We start from the raw sequence: 17326 nt of genomic DNA on the forward strand, positions 1-17326 counted from the left end.
GTTCAAAGCCAAAGAAAAGCGAGGCTAAATTTGCAATGATCAAAGAATATTAGCATTTATTTCACCAAGCTATCTGCTTGCGGTGGTCAAATTTATTACAGCGCCTGGCCCTTGCCTCCAACGTTTTGTCTTTTAAGTGATTTTCTATGTGATGATCAGATCAATGCATCACTGCTTGATTTTTTAAAAGTTAACCCCTCTTTTGAAAAAAAAGAAAGAAAGCCGAAGCACTTATAGTTGTTCTCGTTTTCGTTTTTATGGAGAATCGGTTAGATATCGACCATAGTCTTACCTGCTGCCACTTTTTGAGTTCAATATAGTCCAGAGGATGTGGCTTAATAGTTAGGTAAAATCAGGTACTTTTCATGATCAATACTATGTACGCCCTTAAAATTGCTTTAGAAGAAATTTCTTCAAGTGGAAAAAAAATTAGTCTTAAAAGGACCTTGTGAAATTTTCTGCATCCAGATCTCCACGGACCTTGTGAAATCAGGTACTTTTCATGATCAAATACTATGTACGCCCTCAATCCATCAAGATCGATAAGTCTAGAGTTTCTGAACGATTTATCTTTTCTACAGATTCTTTGCACTATATCATTAATGTTCAAAGCCAAAGAAAAGTGAGGCTAAATTTGCAATGATCGAAGAATATTAGCATTTATTATACCAAGCTATCTGCTTGCGGTGGTCAAATTTATTACAGCGCTTGGCCCTTGCCTCCAACGTTTTTTCTTTTAAGTGATTTTCTATGTGACGATTAGATCAATGCATCACTGTTCGATTTTTTAAAAGTTAACCTCTCTTTTGAAAAAAAGAAAGAAATCCAAAGCACTTATAGTTGTTCTCGTTTTCGTTTTATGGAGAATCGGTTAGATATCGACCATATGTGTCATACATGTCTTACCTGCTGCCACTTTTTGAGGTTGATTTTCATTGACAGCGTTCAATGCAGATTTGGAAGGCTGCTGTTCCTATATCTCTTCAATTTTGCAGCTAGTAATCTTAGAGGTTCTTTTGTTGCTCGAGCTATTGGAGCTGGCAAGCTTCATAATGTCTTCAACCTGCCCAGAGAATGGCAATGTACTCAGTCGGAAATAAAGTAAAAGGCAGAAAGATGAGAGAATCATATCATTTTATGAAAATTTACACAAATTTTCTTGATGTATTATATGAGTTGCTCGGATCAAAATAAGACCTTCTCAGTTAGTCAGAGTATATCATTATATCATGATTTTTATGTAAATAAATATAGTGAGAGTCTTAGTGATCATGTTACATTGTTTCACTTCTTTTCGGATTGCCTATACAGGTCCTCGGGAGTGAAAAGAATGATCAGAGTACCTGCTGCCAGTGCGAATTTGGCGGACATTCCATCGGATGAATTCTCTTGGGTAAAATTGACGCAGATGGCCATATTAGGCCATCCATATCCAATGTATATTGTTGTTACATTCTTTCATTTTTTTTTGGTTGTCTATACTGATACTCTTTCCGCTTTAATTGGCCTCTTTGATTAACTGGTATTTTATTGCTTCGATCTTGCAAAAGCTATTACAGGTGCAGAACAGTGGGTTGTCCTGCAAGAAAGCACACAGAACGAGCCCTAGACGATCGAAACATATTTATTGTATACTACGATGGTAAACACAACCATTCTCTTCCTGTATCTGAAACACAGGCCCTAAAATTAGCTGTTGAATATAGTCCAGAGGATGTGGCTTAATAGTTAGGTAAAATCAGGTACTTTTCGTGATCAATACTATGTACGCCCTTAAAATTGCTTTAGAAGAAATTTCTTCAAGTGGAAAAAAAATTAGTCTTAAAAGGACCTTGTGAAATTTTTTGCATCCAGATCTCCACGGACCTTGTGAAATCAGGTACTTTTCATGATCAAATACTATGTACGTCCTCAATCCATCAAGATCGATAAGTCTGGAGTTTCTGAACGATTTATCTTTTCTACAGATTCTTTGCACTATATCATTAATGTTCAAAGCCAAAGAAAAGCGAGGCTAAATTTGCAATGATCGAAGAATATTAGCATTTATTATACCAAGCTATCTGCATGTGGTGGTCAAATTTATTACAGCGCCTGGCCCTTGCCTCCAACGTTTTGTCTTTTAAGTGATTTTCTATGTGATGATCAGATCAATGCATCACTGTTCGATCTTTTAAAAGTTAACCCCTCTTTTGAAAAAAAGAAAGAAAGTCGAAGCACTTATAGTTGTTCTCGTTTTCGTTTTTATGGAGAATCGGTTAGATATCGACCATATGTGTCATACATGTCTTACCTGCTGCCACTTTTTGAGGTTGATTTTCATTGACAGCGTTCAATGCAGATTTGGAAGGCTGTTGTTCCTATATCTCTTCAATTTTGCGGCTGGTAATCCTAGAGGTTCTTTTGTTACTCGAGCTATTGGAGCTGGCAAGCTTCATAATGTCTTCAACCTGCCCAGAGAATGGCAATGTACTCAGTCTGAAATAGAGTAAAAGGCAGAAAGATGAGAGAATCATATCGTTTTATGAAAATTTACACAAATTTTCTTGATGTATTATATGAGTTGCTCGGATCAAAATAAGACCTTCTCAGCAGGAATATCGTAAACATTCACCACTCCGTTATAGAACTCCGTTATTGAAAATAGTGAATTGAGATGTGGATAGTTTCTCTGGCACTTCTGCTCGGCTGAAAATAGTGCCATAAATATATAGTTAGCCTTCTGAACGTTTAAATTGCTGTAAATTGAATGAATTCCATCGAAATCCTCTCTCAGGCATTTGCAAGTCATGCACATGCAAGAGGGTAAGAGTAGAATAATACGATATCTACCTTACAAATTTGAGCCCGGAAAACCATTGATCCGCTGCAGGGGATTAATGATCCCTCTTCTTTCGAAATACCAACTGCATAACCTGAAAATATGAAGAAAACCTTTGTTCATGCAGCAAAATATTATCGATAGAATAAATTAAGTCGGTTGACGATTCGTAAGGAAGATAGTGGACAGTTATTTCAGGATCGAACGAACAGTCGTAGTTATTGCAGGATCTAACGAACAGTCACGATTGGCCTTGCTCAATTCAAATCAACGGATAAGGATTACCTAATCGGCTAACACCAAAATCCAATCCAATGGCACATATCTTGACACGAAAGCAATTTGGGGAGTTAATCTCAGAGGGAAACGCCTTACGACGTAATTAATCACGTTGTCTCAAATTGCAAATACAATTTGGCAATATAAAATCCAAAATACAATTTGGCAATATAAGATCCAATTTTCCTGTGAGATAAAATGATAAGAAAACATTCAGAGACTGTAAAATTTTGCGTCCCGCCCGGTTAAAAATGGTGAGCAGGAGATGGTGGTGGAGGAGGAGAGAACTGCTTATACTGTGCTTCAGTTTGTCCTTGGAGCACGCGATGCACTACGCTCGTATATTATACCTTGTCAGATGAACTTTGGAGTTTTCTTATTTCATACTCAATATTCGCTGAGAGTGCAGTAACCTATTCCATAATATATATATATATATATATATATATGATCAGCGATCACATGCACTGTGCAAAGATGAGGTGAATAGCAATTAAACTATCATCCTCGTGTTCTGATCACTCTGCAGGGGAAAGGAAAATAAAGTATAGAATTCAGTCTCACCTTCTGTTTCACCAAGAAAGTTAGATTAGGGTTCCATAATTACATCTAACCCAACCCCAGTACAAATAGACTTAATTTTTGTAATTAGTGTCTGTATGCACATTACAAATCAATCATCTCCAGTCTACCTCCATATCACAGAAATTAATGTATGAGTGGGCTGCTAAACACACAAACTGTAGATCTACTGATTCTAGAGAGGATATAGGCACCACACACAAACACGTAAATTCCGTCTACTTTCTCTGTAGGTCGACTCAGTCAACTGACAACAAATATCTCCATATTAACCCCAATTTGTCACGAAACGCTGAAGAATTTCGCAGCTGCACCTGCAACCATCCCCCATTCTCACCAGATTAATCTTAATATAATTCTAAACATGTAGTAAGATTTTTATTTTATGTGGATAGACTAGTAATTTTCCAATAAAGAGTATTTTATCAAATAAAATAGTTTCGGCCAACGCCCTTCTAGAGGTAAAAATAATACGTCGTCTCAGTCAACTCTAACTGGGAAGTTAGAAGGTAACCGCCTACGTTGAAGTCTGAAGAAGGGGAAGAAACCAAAAAAATTCATACAAATCACCATAATGTTTTTAAACTAGTTTTTATATATTTTTAATTTATGGCTTTTTGCTTAAAATTTGAATTAATCGGATGACGGTTAAATGTGTCGTATATAAATTTAAGTGATTTTTAATTTTTTTATTATAAGGTTTTGAATTAGTTTTATATATTTTTTTATTTTCAGTTTTTACAGTTGAAAGATGTTCTTATATTCTTTTAATCTCTTTTATATTTATGAATAGAGTTTTCAATCATATATATATATATTTTAGAATTTATAAATAGAATTTTAGATAATATTTATATATATTTGTAAATTTATATTTTTTTATATTTATTTAAAGTTTAGTCTAATGTATAGAAGAAAGTTTTTTCACATAATTTTAAGTTTGTTTGTTATTTAAAATACAGTTTTGAATGCATAAATGTATTTGCCATCCTGGAAAAAATTTTGGGCACTGGAATTATATAAATTAAACACTTTAAACTAGAATTTTTAAAAACCAGTCAGATTAAAATTAACTAAAAAATTAATCATAAAAAATCATTTTATTTATAAATTAAACTACACCTTTATTTAATCTAATTTGATCATAAATTTATTATTAAAATTTTCAATAATAAAATATTTACACATTTAAATTTATTTGAAGATTGAAAATTTTTAAGAATTTGTTATTTGCGTAACTAAATTTATGATTTTGTTTTCAAATTTATCTAATCTAATTATGAATTTAATAACATTTTAATTTTAAATTTATAAATATATTTTTAGATTTACTTAATTTAATTTGATAATCATTTGATAGCCACTCATGATCTTTCTGAAAAGTGAAATGCCTGATTGTTATGTCTTCTCTTTCCTGACTATTCTTATGAAAAATCATTATTGTTAATTCTTATACCATTAAACATTTCATGATTATTCTCTCCGGTACCCAACCTAACTCATTTTCACTATCAAGATCTCTCACGAGCGCTTGAGCACAGGTACAATGTGTTTATGCAACATCATCTGGTGCTTGGTTTTTGAAGTTTAGTAAGAAATGAAAATATTTCACGTTCATTGGTATCAATAACTTAGTTGAGTACTCTACGTAAATTACAGTTCGTTTGGAACGTGCTTTGACTACAGCGCAATTTAGAAATTGCGTTGCTGCAAATTAAAGTCCCGGAAGTTGCGGAGGGTTTCAGTTAAAAACAGGATAAAATAAAAGTAACCCTAATGCGAAAATAAATAAATGCGAGGGAATTAAGTACCTGGTTTGCTATAACTGTAGCCTAATCAGCAGAGAATGGTACAATAGTTCTGCCATGTCTCCAAATCGGCAACGTTGATGACCAGATACTGCTGCTGCGGGCACACACCTCATGGAGACATAACTGTACTCACGCACGGTTTCGCTCGCCCACGATTTAACACATACCCACTTTGACTTTCCACACTAAATCTTTTATATGTACAAGAAAAGCATGGGCTACAGAGCGAATGCTCAGAATTTGGGATAGGATAGGATCCACTCCTTGTAGGCATTAATGGCTGTCGTGCTATTGGCCTGGTTGTTCATCGTCGTTGTTGTCTTCTTGGTGGATTGAATTCGGATTTGGATTTGGATTTGGATTTTGTTCAAAGTAATGATTCAGCTGGGATCGTCCAGGATTGTAGGAATTGAGAGGCGATGCATAAATTCCCATATGGCCCTCACCTCCAAGGCCCAAACCCAGACCAAGGTGCTGATCATGCGGCGAAGGACCCAGAAACGAGCTCTGCAATTCCATCCCTGCTAGATTGATTCTGCTCGGCATCAGGGACGGGATTGTCAGCACGGGGGAAGACGACATACCGGCAAAAACCGAGCCCCCACCACCGGCCCCGCTCGCGCCCGCGCCTCCGCCGCTGGCGAGGCGAATCGATGTAGTCGTGCACATTGATCTGTACATGGCATCCGATGCCGTCGTCCATATCTGCTGTTTAGCCGGTGTCAGATCCGTGTTAACGGGAAGCATCCATACAGTGCTGGGTTTGGGCGTCCACATGGCGGCCCCGATAGGTACCAGGTTTGAATCGCTGTAATGAAAGGGCTTTAAAGCAGTACCTACCCCGTGTTCGGCCTTTCTCTGCAACTCTCCTAGAAAACGCTCTTGATGAAATGTCTGCCCTCCAAGTGCCAAATCTGGAGTGTTATTGCAGGGGATTAATGATTTGCTACGCCTCTGCCTTCGAAATACCAACTGCATAACATGAAAATATGAAGAAAACCCTTGTTCATGCAGCAAAATATTATCGATAGAATAAATTAAGTCGGTTCACGGTTCGTTTGGAAGATAGGATCGAACGAATAGTCGCACTTATTGGAGGATGGAACGAACAGTCGCCGCTGGCCTTGCTCAATTCAAATCAACGGATAAGGATTACCTAATCGTCTAACACCAAAATCCAATGGCACATATCTTGACACGAAAGCAATTTGGGGAGTTAATCTCAGAGGGAAACGCCTTACGACGTAACAAGAGCTTTACATTCATGGCCAGATATACAATCTATGGCCCTTTTACACATCGTCAAAGGTTCTCAAGGAGAACCCTTCCTTCTCACACTCACACCACACACTTCTCTCCCTAATGCTTTGGAGGCTTCTTAATTTATTAACTTAGCATACTCTAAAAATCCTAACTAAAGCTCATGCAATGTATACATATGGCAAAAGCATCTTTTTTTCTTTATTCTGTCTTTTTCCTATTCTAAAATAGAAAAGCTATCCTTATCCATATCCACTCCTTTATGCCTAAAAGCTCTCCTAACTTTATTTGAGAATATCTAATTAACTAATGCATGACCCCTATGTCTATTATTTACAATAATTTCCTTTTTTGGCTAGATGCTCCCGCATCATATATATATATATATATATATGCCCGCATATATAATTAAACCACTCTTTAACATTGGTTATACCATGGACTTAACCCATAAACCCTTATATCCACGCTTAATCCTTTATAAACCATTTACAAAGGAAATATGCATAAACATACCTTTTCCGCCTTTATACGGCCTCTGCACGTTTCCTGAAGCATGCCTTTATCACAATCGGGTATCGCTCCTCTGCGGGTTTCATTAACAAATTCCTCTACCGCATCCGATATGCGATTAACACAATATTGGATTTCAAATCGTATTCAACTGCACTTATAATGATATTGGGTCCGCCTACTTCACCTGTTGCACTACTCCTCCGATCTTCGAAGCCCTAAAGCCGGATCGCGAATTGGCGCTTTATCGCTATTGGCATATCGGCCCCATCGCTCATCGCTATTTCTATTTCCATTGTCCCTTGACATCTCTAACGTCTGACTTGTGATTAGATCAAAACCATTGATCTGGTTCCAATCCAACGGTCCTTGATCAATCGGCGATTGCTCATCGCAACTGCTAAAGCCTAGTTCCAATAATTTCAAATGGATTTCACCGATACAATTTAATCCTAGCCGTTGATCATAAAGATCCAACGACTATGATTCACCAATACTTCATTTCTTTCGCCCTTCTCCTCACTTGGGTTTTCTCCCCCATTTCTTCAGTTCTTCTATGGTTCTGGGTTTTTCCAAAGGTTTCACCTTTCGCTCTTCCACTGCTCGATTCTCTCCTGAGCTTCACTTCGTGAATTCTTTGATCATGATTAATTCAACATTACTTTGGTTTGTTAAATGGTTTCAAGACTCTCCACGATCCTCTGTCTCGTTCTCTCCTCTGTGTTTTGCTTGGACTCTGCCTTGGCCCAACTCACCTCGTTGTTCCTCTAAAACAGTTCTCAATTTCTCCACTGGTATAATGAACCAATTCCCTTGTTGATTCCTCAATTCTTCAACAGGAATCCACACAATCTCCTCTATATTCTTTCTCTCATAGTCTTCTACTCTGTTCACGCCATTTCCTCCTCTATATTCCTTAGCTCTGTCTGTGCTCTTATTTAACTTACACATACATCTGTTACACTCACGCAGAATATCATCAATGTCCTTCTATGGATCACTCAACGCATAAAAGGAAATACACAGTCACAATAATTCAACTACTCATTTTAATAATGTACAGATACAATTGACTTCGGCCTGATTTACATTCAGTCTGCCCTCATTCTCCTCTTGGAGACTCCCTCTATAGGCCTCTATGGCTCTCCTCTATCTCTAATGTCTCTTCCCTATCTACTTTCTTACTTAGAGGCTCCCAATTTATACATCTAGCATTAGTTACTTAACTGACTCTTGAACTCTCAACTGACCCCTAATTTCACTCCTGTTCTCCTTTATTTTGGGAACAATTACAACACCTCACCATGACTAATCAATGCCTATTCTAATCACTCAAAGCCTAAATATTTACATTATTTCCTACTCGGGAACCTATTTCCTTGAAAACACAAGACCCCCTATGTCTACTAAATTACATTGATTTTCTTAGGTTGAATGCTCTTGCATCAACGAATTTGAGGAAACTATGCAAAGTTTGAGGCATATATCTTATGCAAAGGGCTAGATTATGTATTTGGTATAGGGGCTAAATTAGTGGCAATCTTATGGACAATCATATCTTGAAAACTGTAAGGAAATTGAGCTCTGAATTCTCTAAGGTTTTTGAAGTTATTAAGATTGAGACTAAGTCTGAACACACATTACAACCTATAATATTCAGTTCAAGTGTTAGTCAATTTGATTTATGAAAATTTGAGCATCATCTATGTAGTATACTAGAAATTGCACCGAGAGGTGCAAAGGAATGGCAATAGGATGAGTGGGAGGAATGTGGAAAGTAATAATCAAGCAAAATATACCGACAATGAAATACAATGAGAAGTGTGTGGGATTTTGAAGTAGACAAGGACACAAATCAAGAGGAGATTGTACTTCATAATACAATGATTGCCAGTTGAGCTTCCAAGTGGGTGTATATCAATAATAATTAAAAAAAATTATTACTTTTACTAATTATAGCGATTATTATTAATTTATATTTTATTTTATTTTGTGTATTAATTATAAACACTATTATTACTTTAAATCTTATCTACTTTATATAATAATAATAATAAATAAATAAATTGTTTATAATAAAATTATAATTTTTTTTTTTTAATTTATTGTTATGAATTATAGGTTATTAAATTCAATTTAAATTTGGTTATATTAATTATAAAAATTATATTTTATTTAAATTTTGTATTATTAAATATAAAAGATTTAACTATAGATTTGTTTTAAAAGGACGAGAGCATAACTAAATATGAACTAGTTTAGATCCATCTTAACCCTGGATCTACCATGTGTCGAGAATGATAATTTTTTTTTCATTGTAAAAGAGGTTTGAATCTCAAGGGATTTGATCCCTCTAGGCCCTTGGTAGATTCAGAGTTAAGATGGATCTAAACTAGTTTAATTAGTTTTATGTAATTTGACCAAGTCGAGATGTTTTATTGACAATTATAAATATTAATTATTTTATTTTATTTTATTTTGTAATTTGACCATTTGTAAATGTTACACATGACTTTACATTACAACATCTCTACCATGGGTAATAAAAATTACGTTACATAATATTAATATTCATATGGGTTGTAATATCATTGAGGGTTGTAATATGAGTGAGTGAAAAGAGACGTGTCTGTTAGGACCCTATACTACTAGTGTAACCCCTTATTGTTATTAGTAAAACTCACTTATTATATTGATGTACCCATTTAGTGCCCATATTGTTACTATTGTGCCCCATAGAAGCCCACTATTATTATTATTGTGCCCTTACATTATTATTGTTATGTAGGCTTTGATTATGTTATGACCCCTTAGACTCCTATATATAGAAAGGAGGTCTTTTCATTTGTATCATCAAAGAATTGTTCATTTATGTAATGTAAAGGAGGTTGCCCCCTCAAAGAGGTTGAATTCTAAGGCGTTGATCTATCTTTTCTATATTTTCTTGAGCTGGTTTCATAACATTTGGTATCAGAGCTTTGGATTCTAGGGTTTCGCTGCTCCAAACAGGTCATCGTGGAATTTTCGCTATAAATTTTTTTCTGTGACATTTCAGAAGTTGCAAAAAAAACCCATTTGAGAAGAAGTCGCGTTGAACCTTGAGTCTGAATTTCAAAGCTTTTCGCACTATAATTGCGGAGATATGATATGAGGAATTTGGTCTTTTTGCAGACTCCTAAATTACATTCCAAATAGGTGACCTAGGGAAAATTGACATAACTTTCTCTCTGAGCATCAAATTGAAATTTCGTAAGAAGGTACAGAAATAGTACAGACTGTAGTTTCGTGTGTATATTTTTCAGAGCCAAAGGGCGAAAAAGTGACACGTGGCACGTCATACAATTTCGCTCTTCTGAAAAGGTCTATAATCAGGTCATCTTGGGAGATTGTGCATAACTCTTTCTTGGAGAATCCACTTTGGATTAGACTAGTGGCATTGGAAAGAGGACACAGAGGGATACTATACGTAGTAATTTAAGAACTTAAATATCCAAAAGTACAGAGTTACAGTCATTTCAATATCGAGGTCCTAAAATCAAGAAAAAGCAAGATGAGGAAGTTTGATGGCAAGGATCCGGTAAATTGGATACTTCAGATGGAGCAATATTTTGATCTACATGGTGTACAATTGTTAAAAAAGGTATGTATTGCATCTTCATATTTAGAACCGGATCAATTTTTATGGTATAAAGGGCTTTGTTCTCGTAAAAAACTTGTTACATGGTCAATTTTCACGAAGGAAATGATAGCATATTATGAGGATACAAAGAGAAACATCTTCTTTAGAGCAACACCACAACAATTGGAAAGAGTAAAAGGGCTTTCTGACATATTGGAAAGTAAAATTATGGCAACAAGGAAGTCTACCCCTCACAACTATAAAGAGGGAAGTGTTTTTTCTCCTAGCCTTCCACAACCTACAAGGGTTACACCACAACAATTGGAAGAAAAAAGAGAAAAAGGGCTTTGTTACAATTGTGATAGCAAATGCACTAAAGGTCATAAGTGTGCTAAGAAGAAATTATTTTACATAGAGTATGAAGAGGATGAAGAAAAGGATCAAGAAACATCAAAAGAAGAGGATATATGCCAGGACCCAACCCCAGAGAAAGAAGAAATGAATCAGACCATATCTTGTAAACTATTGGCAAGAATGACCACTCCTCAAACTCTCAAGATAGAAGGACATATCAAGAAGAAAAAGGTGCAAGAAGTGAAAGATCACATCAAGAAAGAAGAAATGAATCCAACCATATCTTCTAATTCATTGGTCAAAATTACCACTCCTCAAACTATCAAGATAGAAGGACATATCAAGAAGAAAAATGTTCAAGAAGTGAAAGATCACATCGAGCATCAAGAAATGAATCCGACCATATCTTGTAAAGGATTAGAAGAAATTAACACTCCTAAAACTCTAGAGATAGAAGGACATATCAAGAAGAAAAAGGTTCAAGAAGAGAAAGATCACATCAAGCATCAACAACAAGTTCTCCAAATTTTAAAGGATAAGGCCACTTCCATGCAAAATCAAATGAAACAACAGGTAGATCAACATCGTAGTGAAATTTTTTTTGATGTAGGTGATTGGGTACTTTTACTGCTACATCTCAAGCAAGCTATTTATGAGAAAGAAATATTGGCAATACTACATGCACTTAAAAAATGGCGACCTTACCGAATGGGAAGACTCTTCAAGGATAAGGATGTGGAAGCATTGCTTTGTGCTATTTCTATTATCCAACCAGAATGGATAAACGAAGAAAGAGATGAATGGAAGAAGGACGAAGAAGTATGGCCACTTATTCAAAAGTTGCAAAAGATCCCAATTCAAACAATATTGCCTGAAATTGAAGAGGAAGGAAAAATCATATTGGAACCTGGAGCAGTCATAGAAACAAGAACCTGACAGCTACGAAATCGATTGATTTCAGAGTATCTCATCAAGTGGAAGAAATTACCCGTTGAAGATTCCACATGCGAGGACAAGAATTTTATATAGAATCATCAAGAACTACTCAAGCGTTGAGGACAACACTTTTTGAAGGAGAGGGGCATGTTAGGAACCTATACTACTAGTGTAACCCCTTATTGTTATTAGTAAAACCCACTTATTATATTGATGTACCCATGTAGTGCCCATATTGTTACTATTGTGCCCCATAGAAGCCCACTATTATTATTATTGTGCCCTTACATTATTATTGTTATGTAGGCTCTGATTATGTTATGACCCTTTAGACTCCTATATATAGAAAGGAGGTCTTTTCATTTGTATCATCAAAGAATTGTTCATTTATGTAATGTAAAGGAGGTTGCCCCCTCAAAGAGGCTAAATTCTAAGGCGTTGATCTATTTTTTCTATCTTTTCTTGAGCTGGTTTCATAACAGTGTCAAATCTAGTGATGGAATTACACATATCCCTCGTATTGGGTTGTAAAATGTTAAACAACAAACCAAGTGAGCAAAGTGAAAGTGAGATTTCTTATAATGCTTCTAACTAAAATTAAACAAATATATATATTCATTTTTTTTTATTATAGCCAATAATTTTTTAGAAATATTTTATTTTAATTTTAAAAGAAACATGTGACAACTTAAAATTGAGCACAAAAAAAATTACATACCTCCTTCGTACTTAGCTAGAAAACCATATTTCCCAAAAACACATTACAAAGATTACATTCTCACTATTACATATAAATTCATCACAAAAAAAATTGGTCAACCAAAACATTATCAAGGGAAATTAACACTTATATGACTCGTAATAAATTTATATTTTACACTTTAATTAGGTTTTTTATATCAATTATCTTATAAGATTTTGATTTTTTAAACTTTAATAGATATAATGATTCGACTAAATGAATTAGAAGAGGGAGTTGGTCACCAATTCAATTAAAGAAGAGGTGATAGTAAAAACACCCAAAAAGGATCAAGGTAAAAGTACATGTATTAAAATCAAAGTACATGTATTAAAATCCAGGTAAAGACTTAATTTACAGTAATAATAATTTTAATTTATATTAACAAATGTAAATATTTGTTTTTAAAGTGCAGAGAATCATGTAATATATTTTTTAGTTTGATATCTTATTATATGTAAGAAAAAAATCTTAAAACTCAAACCCTAAAACTCTTGTATAGACGTAATTGGCACAAATAAAAATTGTTCACCCTGCCTCACAGTTTATAGAATCAGTGAAATATAACTAATAGAATCAGAGGAATATTGTATATGCCAAACAGAAATTTTAGGAGCCTCAACAAAAGATTATTTACATCGATTCTAAAGTAAAATGTGGATGGTAGTTGTCAAATATTGACACAAGCATATGTTATATAGAGGGTACCTCATAGAGGAATATTGTGTATGCCAAATAGAAACTTGAGTAGCCTCAACACATGATTATTTACCTCGATTCTAAGGTAAAATGTGGATGGTAGTTGTGAATGAAATATGTGAGTTTAGTAATAGTGAGAAAATATTGTCGAGTAAATATGTTTAGCTCGCGCATTTTATTGCTCCATCAAAAACATAGCATCGATTATGTTAACGAATGATATCGATCTTAAAAGATTTTGAATTGCTTTCATAACTTGTAATAGTTTCAACCAATAAAATAAGTGTAATAATTTTGGTGCAAATTCCATGTAATAAAAGTTAATAAAGGCAAAAATAATAACCACAATTTATGGGACGCTTATTCCAAGCTGAATGTTGGGCAAGTCATCCTAGTGTGGGTGTTCATTTGGTTATTAATGGCTAAGGAAATCGGCAAAGGCAATGGCTAAGTCTTTGGAAAGACAAAATGGAATTTTTGGCACATTTATTTATGAAAATAATGGAAATTAGGAGAAAAGAGAGGTGAAAGGTCACAGTGTTAGAAAATTATATATTACAAAGCAATGAAACACATAAAATATATTGCAGAAATATAAGCACAGAAAACACATAAAACAACAGAGACACAGATATACGTGGTTCACCCAATTTGGGCTACGTCCACAGGAAATAGCCAATACTTCCTTTTATATTATCCAGCAAACCGAAGAGGTACAATCTACAACAGATATAATGTAATTCCCTCTTCACTCTCACACAATCTCCTCTCTCTTTCTCACTCAGAATACAAATCTACATAGACACAATATAATTCCCTCATTTATAGTGAGGGGTTTCCTTCTAGGGTAAAAACACCTAAATTAAACATTATTTCTAACATCAGATCTATGCCTAATGAATGACCCAGATTGACTATGAAATTACAACATTTTACAAGGCAATTTTATATCTATTTTTAGCTTTGGGGGTGATGCCCCCCGATCCCCCACCAAGGGGGGGCTCCTAAAGATGACCCCCTGGACCCCCCTTGTAGCATAAATATTACGGGCAGTGTTGCCGCCACATTACGAACTGGGGTCCAATAAGGTGATACCTCTGAATAAAGACGATAATTAGGCTACACACCCAAAAATCCGCCACTTGGATATTGATTATAGCAACTCCACTGCTGCTTCATTTGCTGGACAATGAATCCACTTTGAACCTGGTTGTTTGTAATCTTCTTCATCATACTTGAAAACCAATTGAAACTGAGCAGAATGTCAGTTTCTCCCTAGTCACAACTTTTGTTAACATATTTGCAGGATTCTGGCTAGTGTGTATCTTTTCCAACTTCAATTGTCCATCTTCCAACACTGACCATACGAAATGGTACTTGAGCTGTATATCGTTAGTCTTGGAATGAAATGCAAATTTCTTTGCAAGATGTATGGAACTCTGGCTGTCACTGCATAACCTGCCGAACTCCTGCTTCTTACCCAATTCATTCATAAACCTTTGTAACCAAATCATTTCTTTACTAGCCTCTGTAGCAGCAACATACTATGCTTCCTTTGTTGAGAGTGCAACAACACTTTGCAGTTTTGAAACAAAATTGGCAGTGGTTCCACCTACAGTGTTATAGACATATTTGGGCACTGTAACCCCGATCACATATGTTGATAAACCGAGGGCTCTCAAAACCCTAAAAGTGTTGTTTCATACCCTAAAGGATCAAGGTCAACTGATTACATCATTTCCCAGAAGTTCTCCCTTAAAAACTGCTCAGAACTAGTAAAAACTGAACCATACAGACTACTCCATGCTGAGGGTGTGATGCACCTCACCTACAACACACAAAGGGTGCAATGCATACTGAAAAACCCTTCTGTAGGGTGTGATGAGCAAGAGTAGACAAATGACAAAGGCAGTTTTCTAGGTGGAAACTCAAAGAATCTTCTAGAAACTGCTCATATGACACTTGCCTCCCTGAATTCACCTAGGGATGAGTAAGAGCTTGTGAAATCTCCAAGTGGAACCAAGAACTGTCAGTGAAATGACACTAATCAAAATCCCAGAAGCTGACTCACTCCCATGCAAACATCTATATATGGATCCCTCATCCTAGAGATCCAAAGACTGGAATTTTGTAATTTGTAAGGAAGTGTTGTTGGTTTCTCTTTGAGACATTGTATTGTTGGGTGATCTTGCTTTGTATGAGGTGAAGAGGGCTTTCATGCTGGGAGGATGATGCTGGATCAGACAACTGGGTTGTAATCCTCTCTTCTACTACTTCTATCAATAAAGCTATTTGATTTTTCCTCCATATATTTGTATATTTATGAATTTTGTATTTGTGTATGCATTTTTATGGTTAATGTACATCCGATTCTACGTTATTTATGGTTATAGATCTCTATGCTTTGATGGTATTTTTCTGCTTTGACTCTACAGGTGTTCTTTGAAGCAGGACAAGTGAGAAAGGAGTGGCGAAGCTCTATCAAAGAAGAGAGGAAACAAGTAAGGAGCCAAGTGAAAGACTGAGGTTGGTACTCTCTACTTCTCTCTCATCTATCTCTCATAAAGGAAAACACAAGTTAATTTGAATTGTTTGTTTGTAAGATAGCCACCCATCTTAGTGGGACTAGCAGCTTTGAATGGACACTAGTTTTCTAGGAAACAAAATGGCGACTCCACTGGGGAGCGAATAATTTGTTTGTTTGTTACTATTGTTTGCTTTATAAACTACAAATGGAGCTTGAAGTTAAGCTAGCTAGCCTTCAAACTTCTTTTACTATGCAACTTCAAAGTAGATCGATGTTGCTTCAATCAATCTCCAGGTTAGTTTATGAACTGAACATCTGAATTACAAACATCATAAGTGCCTTGGTGGTAGCTCAGTAGCCTCATTAGATCAGCCCCTATACTTTGTGTTTATTGTCTATCATAAGCTCAGCCTAAATCCTTGAACTTAGCTGCAAACTGTGGGTGAAAACCAAGCTCAGTCTTATCCATGGACCATAGCACTATCTCTCATTGGCAGTCTCGATGCATCACACCTCCCGTGTGCTACAGGTGAGATGCATCCCTGTTTTCCTTAAGGACAGGTGCGATGATTGAATGGGACTGTTTCTGCCTCCAGATTTTAGTTTTTCTTCATTATTTTAAGCTCTATTCAGTAGTTTTGTTGTTTATGATAAGTATATCACTGTTGAAACCTTCTTCCTTTACATTATTCAGCCTCCATTGATAAGAAATTGTGAATGTTTTTTTTTTTTTTTTTTAATGTATTTTTCATCATTTACAGTCCTCCTTTACAAATAGTAGCTTAATCGAATTGTCATCTTTTGATTCGAAAGTGTCACAACTGTTGTTTTCAGTCAAGAAAAAGAGTGTCGTAAAATCTTCCTCTTTTAGATAGTCGATTACACTTTTGCCATTGTATTTGATTTGAATTATCAATTCTTTTAAGTGTCGAAAACATTTTTCCATTCAAAAGAGAAAGTGTCGTCTTAGTCTTCCTTTCATTTTTTGAAAAGAAATTGTTAAAGTGTCGCTTTGAAGAAAAGTAGTTCAGATTTGTACTTAGTTTTCTTTTTGTCATTCTCACATTAAGGGAACTGAAAAACAAATACATGCATGTGAATTTGCATTTAGATTGCATGCGAAAATTGATTTAGGAAAAGTGCATTTAGTGTGTACTCTTTGCTCTATGTTGAAAGAATCATATTT

Source organism: Pinus tabuliformis, chromosome 9 (assembly GCF_031772625.1).
Source record: "Pinus tabuliformis cultivar Carrire ecotype Pingquan chromosome 9, CPIR1, whole genome shotgun sequence".
NCBI classification, from domain to species: Eukaryota; Viridiplantae; Streptophyta; class Pinopsida; order Pinales; family Pinaceae; genus Pinus; species Pinus tabuliformis.